The 11757-nt window shown below is 35.2% G+C and overlaps 1 long non-coding RNA gene and 1 pseudogene across 7 annotated transcripts; one reads left to right on the plus strand and one right to left on the minus strand.

Moving 5' to 3' along the window:
* The first annotated feature begins 7989 nt into the window (after positions 1-7989).
* LOC110891119 lies at positions 7990-10522 on the plus strand. 7 transcript variants are annotated; one of them, XR_002565049.2, is made up of 5 exons: positions 7990-8106; positions 8340-9261; positions 9357-9431; positions 9566-9660; positions 10249-10522. It is a non-coding gene; the product is annotated as an uncharacterized LOC110891119 (long non-coding RNA). The 7 variants fall into 7 exon arrangements; XR_002565050.2 differs by having other exon boundaries at positions 8346-9261; XR_002565051.2 differs by lacking the exon at positions 7990-8106 and having other exon boundaries at positions 8138-8501; positions 8573-9261.
* Positions 10523-10820: 298 nt separating this feature from the next.
* On the minus strand, positions 10821-11486 carry LOC118484189 (annotated as a pseudogene).
* Between the last annotated feature and the right edge of the window lie 271 nt (positions 11487-11757).

The following is an 11757-nucleotide window of genomic DNA, read 5'->3' on the forward strand; positions in this document are numbered from 1 at the left end:
GTTTATGATTTGTTCAAGAAAATAAATAGTATTTCTCAAAATGGTTCAACTGTAGCTGACTATTATAATAGATTAACAACAATGTGGAAGCAGTTTGATGCTATGCTTCAACTGCCAACATGTTCTTGTAAAGCAGCTAAAGATTATAATGATTTTACAATGTTAATCAAGCTAATGCAGTTTTTAATGGGACTTGATGATGTTTATCAACCAGTAAGAACAAATTTGTTAACCAGAGAAACCTTTCCATCTGTCAAGGTTGCTTATTCTGTGGTTTCTAGGGAGGAATCACATAGGTTAACTAGTAGTGGGTCAAAAGGGCAGAATGTTGCTTTTGTTTCTAAACCAAACCAATCTTTTGAGTCTAAGAAAAAAACTGCTAATCAAAGAGGACCTAATCCTAACTTGAAGTGTACACACTGTAATATGATGGGTCATACTGTTGATAGGTGTTTCGAATTGATTGGATATCCACCAGGTTTTAGGAAAAGATCTAATAATATGTCAGGTAAAACTGGTGGGTTAAATAAGTCAAATGCTGTGGTAGGGTCTTCTACTAGTGTCTCTACCTCTGGTCTGCCTTTTACACCTGAGCAGGTTGCTAAACTACTAAGCTTAGTTGGTGAGAAATCTGGAACTGAGTCATCAGGTGTTGGAGGTGAGTCTGTTATAGTTAACAATTGTGTTAGTTGTTCAAGTTCTATGTTGTTTGAAAACTTCTTTAGTTGGATTGTTGACTCTGGGGCAAGTCAACATATGATAAATAGTGATAAAGAGTTGTTTAATGCTATTGATGTTTCTGAGTTTGACATTAAAGTTGCTCACCCTAATGGAACAAATCTTAAAGTTTTAAAGATTGGTAATGTAAAATTAATGGATGGTGTTATTTTAAAAGATGTTTTCTATGTCCCAGGGTATCATGTTAACCTGTTGTCAGTTCATAGGCTAGCTAAAGATAACAATATAGATGTTGTGTTTAAAGAAGATAGTTGTATATTACAGGATTCCAAATCAAGGAGAATCCTGGTGACTGGTAGTCAAGACAGTGGTCTTTACTTTGTTGGGAAAAATGGTAATTCAATGAATGTGTGCTATAATAGTTATGTTAAGGCAAATTTGTGGCATAGCAGATTAGGTCACCCTTCTGATCAGGTCCTGGCTGTGTTAAAAGGTCAGTTTGATGTTAAAAGCATTGAACATGGCCCTTGTGATGTGTGTCACAGGGCAAAACAAGTTAGAGTTCCATTCCCACTTAGTGAACACAAAACAAAGTCTATAGGAGAGTTAGTTCATCTTGATGTTTGGGGACCTTATAGGGTAACAAGTTATGAAGGTTTTAAATATTTCTTAACTATAGTAGATGACTTTTCTAGGACTGTTTGGTGTTACATGTTGGTTAATAAAACAGAAGTGTTTGAAAATTTATGCAGTTTCTATGAGTTGATGTTAACTCAGTTTGAAACTAAAGTGAAAATTATAAGAAGTGATAATGGAACTAAGTTTTTAAATAATCAAATGAATACATTTTGTAAAACTAAAGGCATTTTGCATCAAACTTCTTGCTCTTATACACCACAACAAAATGGTGTGGTGGAAAGAAAGCATAGACATCTTCTTAACACAGCTAGAGCTCTGTTATTTCAGAGTAATTTGCCTCTTAGATATTGGTCTGACTGTATTTTAACTGCTGTGTACTTGATTAACAGGTTACCCTCCTCTGTGTTAAATGGTAGAAGTCCTTATGAAGTTGTGTATGGTTTTAAACCCTCTTTAGTTCATCTAAGGAACTTTGGGTGTCTATGTTTTGGTACTGTCTTGACTGAATCTGATAAATTTGCTTATCATGCTGATAAGTGTGCTCTTGTTGGTTACTCAAATGTAAAAAAGGGATATAAACTGTTGTGTTTAGATAATAGAAAGGTGTATTTTTCTAGGGATGTAAAGTTTTATGAAAGTGTATATCCTTTTAAGTCTAGTTTAAATAAAAATCAAGAGTTTTCTAATAAAAGTGAATTAAATCAGATCATTTTTTTTGATTTTACTGAAACGTTTTCACCTGAAGTTCCAGCAACTCCCAATGATGAAGAGGGTACAAATGGTGCTCATGATCAACACAGTGATGATCAGCAACCAGAGACACCCTCTACATCTGCCACTGATTCTAATACTGATAATAATCAGTGTAGTCATGAACAGTTAGGTAGTAGTGGGGGTAATGCTGGTGAGGCAGAGGACAAGTGTGTGATCAATTGATGAGACTAACCTATCTGAGGGACAGTATGTTAGGAAATCTTCTAGGAAAAGTGTTTTCCCTAAAAGGTTTGATGAGTTTCTAGTTGAAGGGAAAGTGAGATATGGTGTGGAAAAAGTTGTGAATTATTCTAATTTGTCTGTTGAAAATATGTGTTTGGTGTCTTCTCTTAATAAATCAGTAGAACCTAGTTCTTATAATGAGGCAATAAAAGATCCTAAGTGGATAGAGGCAATGAATTGTGAGATGGAAGCCTTAAACAGAAATAAAACATGGGTTGTTGTTGATCTACCTAAAGGTAGAAAACCCATAGGGTGTAAATGGGTTTATAAAATTAAATATAAGTCCAATGGTGAAATTGAGAGATATAAGGCTAGGTTAGCCAAAGGTTTTAATCAAAGGGAGGGTGTTGATTTTGGAGAAACCTTTTCTCCGGTTGTAAAAATGGTGACTGTTAGGATTGTTTTAAAACTTGCTGTAAACAATGATTGGCCTTTATATCAACTTGATATAAACAATGCATTCTTGTATGGTACTTTGTCTGAAGATGTGTATATGACTTTGCCTTTGGGATACTTTAATAATGATAAGAACAAAGTATGTAAGCTTGTTAAGTCCTTATATGGGCTTAAGCAAGCACCTAGGAAGTGGAATGAAAAGCTTACTTCAGTTCTTATTGATATGGGTTTTAAGCAAAGCTTGTGTGACCATTCTTTGTTTATTTTGAATAAAAAAGATGTTGTTGTTATTCTGTTAGTCTATGTTGATGATATAGTTATTACTGGTAATAGTTCTAATGAAATTGCTAGTATAAAAAAGAGTTTGAGTGAAAGTTTTTTGATAAAAGACTTGGGTTTACTTAAATATTTTCTTGGTATTGAAGTTTTATATTCAGAAAAAACTGTTTGTTTGTCTCAGAGAAAATATTGTCTTGAACTCTTGAATGAGTTTGGGTATCTTGGGTGTAAGCCAGTTGGTACTCCTATAGAGTTATCTCATGTTATAACAAATAAAATTGAAAGTGACAAGAGTTTGTTAGAAAATATTACTGGGTTTCAAAAGTTAGTGGGTAAGTTAATATATCTGTCTTTAACCCGTCCTGATATTAGTTATGCTGTACAGTTTTTGAGTCAATATATGCATAAACCTGGTCAGGCACATCTGGACATTGCTTTAAGACTTTTAAGGTACTTAAAGCAAAGTCCAGGAATGGGTATAGTGTTTAGAAAAACAGGTAATTTTGATATTTCAGCTTATGTTGATTCAGATTGGGCAAAGTGTTTGTTAACTAGAAAGTCTATTACTAGTTATGGCATTTTTCTGGGCAATTCACTTGTTTCTTGGAAAAGTAAGAAACAAGGATTTGTTTCCAGGTCAACTGCTGAGGCAGAGTATAGAGCAATGTGTTCAGCAACTTGTGAAGTTATGTGGATTAAAAATGTGCTTTCTGAATTACAAATAAGTTGTTCATTACCTGTTACTTTGTTTTGTGATAGCAAGTCAGCTATCTCTATCTCACAAAACCCTGTGTTCCATGAAAGGACCAAGCATTTTGAGTTAGACTTGCATTTTTTGAGGGAAAAAATTGCAAGTGGCATAATTGACCCACATAAAATTGCATCTGAAAATCAGATTGCAGACATATTCACTAAGGGATTAAATGTAGCACAACATGAAGTTATGTGTGAAAAGTTGGGATTACATAATATGTTTACTGCATGAATTATGAGGGGGTGTTGAAATATATAGATAATATATTTCATATTATTTTGTAATTCATGTGTTACATATTATTTGGTATTAATGTTGTGGGCTAAGTTATTGTTTCAGATGGACTCTTTACTATGGACTCTTTGCTATGATGGGCTTATTATGTTGGTTGGGCTTCTGTTCAGTTCGTTATGGGCTGAGGGGCTAATATGAAGAGTTTGTATTTGTTGGAGGGTCTTTCTGGAACTTCAGATTGAGCTGGTATATAAGGTAGAGAGAGAGTTGTTGCGTTTACTTGTTCCAGATATTTCTAGGGTTTACTCTCTCTCTCATCGTTGTTGTTCGCTGTACTTGACTGATCTTGTGGATCAGTGTTGAAGATCTGATGATCTGTGTTGAGGATCTTCTTGTGATCTCTGTGTAGAGATCTTGGTTGTATTTTGAGATCATATTGATCTCTGTTCTTCTTTTCTTTTGTATTTTTCTTCTGTACTTTGTTTAGTTTCAACAGATCTTTGTTATCTGTTGAACGATTGTTAAGATCTCATATTTTGTGAGATCTAGGGTTTGGTTGGGTGTTTTTAGGGTTGGATAATCAATAAAACTTTTGTCGCTTGTTTTGTCATTATTTCTGGTGTTTCATATATTTCTGGTCAAGATTGTTATAGATCTGTACATATTTTACAGGTTGTGTCTAGCTCCAGTTTCAACCGTCATAACCAACTGTTATGTCGGTTGAATCATAACTTCCTAACGAACTATTTGTTCCTAATGATAATAATAATACAATCCTACGAGTACAAGTGTTACATAATTACAAATAATAAAAATAATATTAAGTCTAGGTTATTGTAGTCTAATACACACCCCAAAACTAGACTAAGTTTAGTGTTAATTTCGGAAGTGTCTTGTTAGCTTCTTCCAATGCCTTTGCTACTTTAGTAAAGTTGAATCTCGGTTTCTTGAAGAGCCTCTTTTGCATTGTTCCAGTTTCCTCCTATTACAATGCATAATTTATGTAATGCAATCAGAACCCATAGATTATTTTCTATAACCTGTTTGTTACCCCTTATCATTTTACCACAAGATATAAATTTATTATTTCTATCTTCCTACCATCATTCAATGTAGGAGGAATTTCCCTTGCTTCATTTATTCTAAGGTACTCAAATAAGAACCATTGCATCATGTTGTTGAACTTAAGATCACTACAAAAAAAAAAAAATACCATTTAGTGGCACACGTTTTTAGTGACATTTTGCTTTTATGCCACTAATTTAGGTTTTTGATGGCGCTTTACGTATGCCATATTTGCGTAGCACACAATTTTAGTGACATTTAGTTTTTATGCCACTAATTTATTTTTTAACGACACTTTTCGTATGCCATTAAAAACTCCAAACATTTATTCATATTTCCATCTTTCCCTCCTTGAAACCATTTAATAAATATAACTCACCAAAATTTAAAATTGTTTTTTATATATTTATTATATAACCTTATATATATATATATTTATTGTTTTAACTTTTTATCCGTAACACCTATTAGTTATATAAGTTTTTACTTTTTTTAATTATCATTAAAATAGTATTATATTTTAAGGGTGAGATTTGGCTACAAAGTCCATTTTTCCTACAAAGTGTACAAAGTCATAAAACACCACAATTTCAGCCATAAAACACACTCAAAGCCCACAAATAATAAAGTGAAGATTACTAAAACATCATATTTGTGGGTTTTGTGTTGTGTTTTTGATGATAAAGCTTTGATTTTTGAATTACTAACATTAGTGTGTTTTATGTTGATTAACATGTTGTGTTTTATATTCATAGTTCTAGGATGGTGTATTTGAAGTTTTTATGGACTGTTAGAGTTTGGATATTGTGTTTTAGTGATCTTCACTCTGTTATTTGTGGGTTTTGAGTGTGTTTTATGACTGAAATTGTGGTGTTTTATGACTTTGTACACTTTGTAGGAAAAATTGACTTTGTAGCCGAACCCCACCCTATATTTTAATTACATCAAACTTTTTTATAACAAATTAAAAAAAAAAACTTATTTTAGTTTTTAAATTTTCATGCTCATTGTAAATTTCACTAATTTGAAACATTTCCCCTTGTTCAACTTTTTTCCCTCCCAATAGTTACATCTTCCCCAAAATTTCACCAAAATTCATTTCTCTCTACAGTCGTTTTCATCTTCTCGCTCTACCTTAGGCCGTGGGGTATGGGGCTTGGGTTGGGGCGTGGGTTGGGGTAAAACGCCCAAGCCACCACCCCGGGTAGGCTTGGGTTGGGGCGTGGTCCCTTGGGGCTTGGCTTTCAAGCCGGGCGTGGGGTGGGGGAGCAAGGTGAGTTGGCGGATTGTGATTGGCCCATTAAAAGTAGCCGTTGGGGTAGCCGTTGGGGGCTACTTTAAAAAAAATTCCTTTATAAATACTTACCACATTTAACATTTTTCTCACACAATATCAAACACATAAAACACAATATTTCCATGAGTTCTTCAAGTTATAGTGAATCGTCATCATCATTTGACGATGGTGCGGAAATATTTCTACAAACGATCGTGGCGGTGGTGAAAGCTATCGTGGAAGACGAAGACGATGAGGAAGAGACTCAACAACCTAAACGGAGGAGAAGGTACATCGCTCGTGAACGGCACACCGCTAACGATTTGTTGGTAAGTGATTACTTCTCAGCGGAACCTAAGTATGATGAAAAAATGTTTACGCGTCGTTTTCGTATGAGTAGAAACTTATTTTTAAGAATATCTAGAGATCTTGAGGAGAAATATGTTTGTTTCCAACAAAAACCCGATGTCACCGGGCAATTAGGATTTAGTACGTGGCAAAAGGTCACGGCCGCACTTAGGCAGTTAGCGTACGGCAATAGTTCGGACATTATGGATGACTATTTAAAAATGTCTGCACGTGTAGCTAGAGAAACTCTTCACAACTTTTGTTCGTGTATTCTAGAACTTTATAGGAAAAAATATTTGAGAAAACCCTCCTTCAGTGACATGCAACAAATATTGGAACATCACGCAGATTATCATGGGCTACCCGGGATGCTAGGTAGTTTAGATTGTATGAAATGGCCTTGGGAACTTTGTCCTACCCAATGGCAAGGCGCTCACACTAGTGGATTTCACGGGGTGCCAGCCATCATGCTTGAAGCGGTTGCGTCCCAAGATCTTTGGATATGGCATGCGTTCTTCGGTATGCCAGGTTCACATAATGATATTACCATCATAAACCACTCGCCTCTTTTCAATGATCGGGTAAATGGTATAGGACCCAAATGAAGTTTCTTTGTAAACGGGGTTGAGTACGTGTACGGGTACTACCTAGTTGATGGGATTTACCCAGAGTGGGGGGTTTTCGTAAAATCGTTCACAAGACACGGTACCACAGATTCAAATAGATTAAAGTTTAACAGGGTCCAGATGGCTGCACGTAAAGACGTCGAGCGAGCATTCGTTGTTTTGAAGAAAAGGTGGCGAATATTGGCAATGCCTTGTCGACTATGAGGCAAGGATCAAATTGGAAACGTGATGTACACATGTATCATTCTTCACAACATGATTTTGGAGGATGAAGGTAGAGCGGTCGTTACATACTATGATGACGATGACCCCCAACCAGGTAACGTAACAGACGAAGATAAATCGGCAAATGAATTTTTAATAAAGTCAAGGGATATACATCAGAACCTTCGAGCTGATTTGGTGGAACATGTTTCAACGATTCCTGGGTTCGAAACCGACGAAGACGACGAAGAATGACTGTTTTTATTTTGATAATTATTATGTTTGTTTATGTATTTAAAAAAAAATATGTATGTTTATTTTTTATGTAGTTATAAATAAAAATATATATATATAAAAAATGTTGATGTGGCTAGGCCACGCCGCCCAGCCACACCCAACCCAAGCCCCACCATACCTCTAAAAAACTTGACTTTGGGTTTGTAATATTCAAGATCCACGTACCCAAACCCAACCCAACCCAAGCCCCACCATACTCCATGGTCTTAACCCTAAAACAAGTTCTCCTTCCTCTTTCATGTTGTTGAACTGGGTTCCAATCGGTTTTCTACAATTTTTTTTATCTTTTTTCTTTCGGTCTTCGTCAATTGAAGGTAAACCATCCCTGTTCTTCTCTATTTTTTTCATTGCTATTCTCAACAACTTTAAGGGGTGTTTGGGTTAGCTTATTTTGGAGCAGCTTATGACTTATATTAACTTATAAAAGTTAATAAGTTGTTTTTTTGAGTGTTTGAGTTAGCTTATTTTAAAGGATTTTGTGTGTGTGTGTGAGAAGTCATTTTGAGAAGGAATGCCAAACACCCACTAACTCTTTCTAAATAATAAGCTCCAGAAAACTTGGCTCCGATGCTTCATCTCCATCAATCGAAACCCTAGGCTGCTGTGCATCGTCCAATGAAACCCTAGGTTTTTGGCGCAAACGAGATGAAATTCGAACTCTGCATGCTTTGTGATGGATTTTACTTGTTTTCGAAGTGGAGGAGGTTTGGTGAGTCGAATTTGAAGAAGATGATGATTCAGAGAAAGTGTTAAGTGATTTGATGGTTTTGGTTTTTCTAGGGTTTTGGAAAACGGTTGCTGGAGGAAAACAGCCGGCGGATTTAGGGGAAAATCGGAATTCTCTCAAAATTCCCGTTGGCAGTTTTATTTCTGCAACCTCTTGCCGTCAAGGACTTGAAAAAGAGGCGAGGCAATGGTGAAATGCTTCAACTAATGGTGAGCTTCTTGGTCTCTTTTAATTTTGGCAATAAAAAACCTTTAACTTCTAAATGTTGACCAAAGTTGTGACCAAATCAAAACTAGTAGTATCTTATTATATTAGTTCTTCTGAAGTATATCTAAATGACTCAACAAAGAAATTTTTAGATCACTAAGGTGGTTCTTGTGAACCTGATCTTAGACTTGGGAGCAATGACAGTTAAGGTTATGGGTGTCATGGAACCCAATTAAACGGGCTACCTGTTGAGTGGTTCTAGTGACCACAATGTTTGTTTATGGATGTGTTTGGGCTTTGGATTGCCTAACAGTAAATTTCTTGATGCTAGACATATATATGAGGTAATTCCTTTTTTTACTAACATTCTTAATGGTGTTGTTATTTCTTGCTTAGTTGCAATATGCTAAATGCTAATCAGAGTTGTGCATAAAAGAATTTAATTTAGGCCACATGATAAGCTGAATAGCTTAAGATCTTTGAATTCATGAAAGACGGGAAGGTGTTCTGCAGGGGACGTAACAAGTATGGTCAGGTACACATTCCGCACTTGAGGGTTATATTTATTTATTTTAGTTTTGTATTATATATGTTACATGTTGGTTGGATCTCTTGGAGAATGGAATTCAGGCTAAGGAACTTGCTTGGTTGGTGGGCTAATGAGGCTACCATGTTTTCTTGGATGACTATTCTTGAACCCACAAGGTGGGTTGCTATTAAGTTAGATTTTTATAATAACATGAGCATCATTGACTTGAGTTATGATAGGATGCTTAATATATTTCGATCATTATATGCCTTATGATAGGATGCTTAATATATTTCGATCACTATTGCAGAGTTAATGAAGGGCTACATGGCTACTGATTCTAACATTGAATAATATTAGAGGAATGCAAGATCCAGTTGTTGGCACAATGTCAAGTTGTTGCAGGTATAAAGTTCAAAAACTTTTATCCACCTGTTCGAGCTACTCGTTTTCATTAGTTAGTTTTGTTATATATAATGTTTATGCATCAAACATCGAACTAGTACAAAGAAAAAAGTTAAGCTATTGTTCAAAACATATCTAGATATTTTTATACACATATTTCAGGCTCATAGGGAAGGTGAATGTGAAATTTGTGATTAAAAAATAGATGGTTCGATGTTTATACACATTTTTATTAATCCCATGTTGGTTTTGTGGCCTCAACTGACAACACAAGTGGCATATATGGATATATTCAACACCACTTATGACAAGAATTTTTGCAAACTGGTAAGGTAGTGGAACATCACATCATTTGTTTAATCGCTGTTACATGATCATTGTTTCATGTATAATTTTTTTTTTCTTTTGGTCTATAACTATGATTGGTTCTCAGGTGTGGGCAAGGTCTTATGTCTTGGATTTATGTTTTCATGCTTCATATTTTACATTAAACAATTGCAAAAATCATAATTACGATTTTTGTTAATTTTCATAAGTTTACATTTGATGAGGTAGGTTTAAATGACAATTTTTCATTATCATTTATAGGTGAGGTAAGTAGACATGCTTGATGGTTTTACAGTAGCCAAATCTGAGATGCTAAAGGATGAAGTCATATCTGATGGAAATGGCATTGAACTTGTTTGATGACCATGAAGATTGTAGCAGTTCATGAACACAATGAAGTTTCGAGTTTTTATTTTTATTTTAACATGGGTTAATGTTGTGATTTTAATGTTTAAATGTAGACTTAATTTGACATTTATTAGACACTTGTTTACAAATATTTGAAATATGTACGAAGAACTATTCAACTTTTTAATTGAAGTGGTGAAACTATTATTTCAAAATTTTACAGTTCAGTCTTACTTGTATCGTAAAAAATATATAATAAAATGAATTAGTAAAAACTAATATGATAAAAGTGCCACTAAAAGCTTAATGTTTGTGCCACAGAAGTTTTTTTCTATACATTGTGGCAATAACAAAAAGTTCCACTAAAAGCTTAAAACAATGGCACACAAAAAAGTGCCACTAAAGGCCCAAAAGTTTATTATGGCACACAAAAAAGTGCCACTAAAAGTTTATTATGGCACACAAAAAAGTGCCAAAAGGCTTTGCTACACAGGTAATGTTGATGGTGATGTGGCACCACGCGCTATTTCACCTAATCCTGACAAGAATTGTACGAGTCCTACTCCGTCGCTCATGGCATGGTTGAGTCGTACTGCAAAGATGAAACCCCCGCATAGTAGTCGTGTCACCTATTATTCAAAACTTATGTATATACATTAAAAATAATGCACAATTTTTGTGACCTTGTAATCAATTTACCTGAATCAGTACCAATGGTGAATTAAGAATGCCACCCGAGCCGGGAACATCATAAGGAGCTCTTCCATATAAGGCAATGGTAGCGGAAGTGGATCTCCGAATTGATCAAGTGTAACATCCGCCTCCGCCTCAATAAACAACACTCCCTCGCCCGAGCAGTCCGCCATCAGCTTCCCTGGCGGACCTTCCTTTAGACGTCCAGCGAACGGATAGTAAAACACCAGAAGCTTAGCCAAAGCCTCTCTTATAACACTCGCCGGAGTCTTATTTCTCATCTTTGGATTCCTACTATAAACTATTATATCTGAAACCTGCATCAGAAGTCTTTTCTGATCATCAATGTCGGAGAGTGGCTTCAGTTCTCGAGGTGTCGGTTCTGCAGGAACGATGAGCTCCGGTGCACGTCTCCTGACTGTGAAGGTCAGCGGAGTGTGGATGTCGATTGCTGCCATACTTAATTTGGCTTTTGTTGGTTCATAATTTTGGTATGGTGGTAATATATTTATACTAGTGTGAAAAGAATATTGATACTAGTATTTTTTTTTTTTAATTTTAATAACTACATAAATAGTTATATTATATAATTTATATGCAAAATTTAGAAATAATTTACATCGAGATAGTTGGTAAACGGGCTACAAGCTGCGCCGCTACCCTTTTTGAATAGCAAAACAATATAGCATTCAGTTCTATATATAGCATTCTAAACGAGCTTATACAGCT

The sequence above is a fragment of the Helianthus annuus genome, chromosome 11 (genome assembly GCF_002127325.2).
Source record: "Helianthus annuus cultivar XRQ/B chromosome 11, HanXRQr2.0-SUNRISE, whole genome shotgun sequence".
In the NCBI taxonomy this organism is placed as follows: Eukaryota; Viridiplantae; Streptophyta; class Magnoliopsida; order Asterales; family Asteraceae; genus Helianthus; species Helianthus annuus.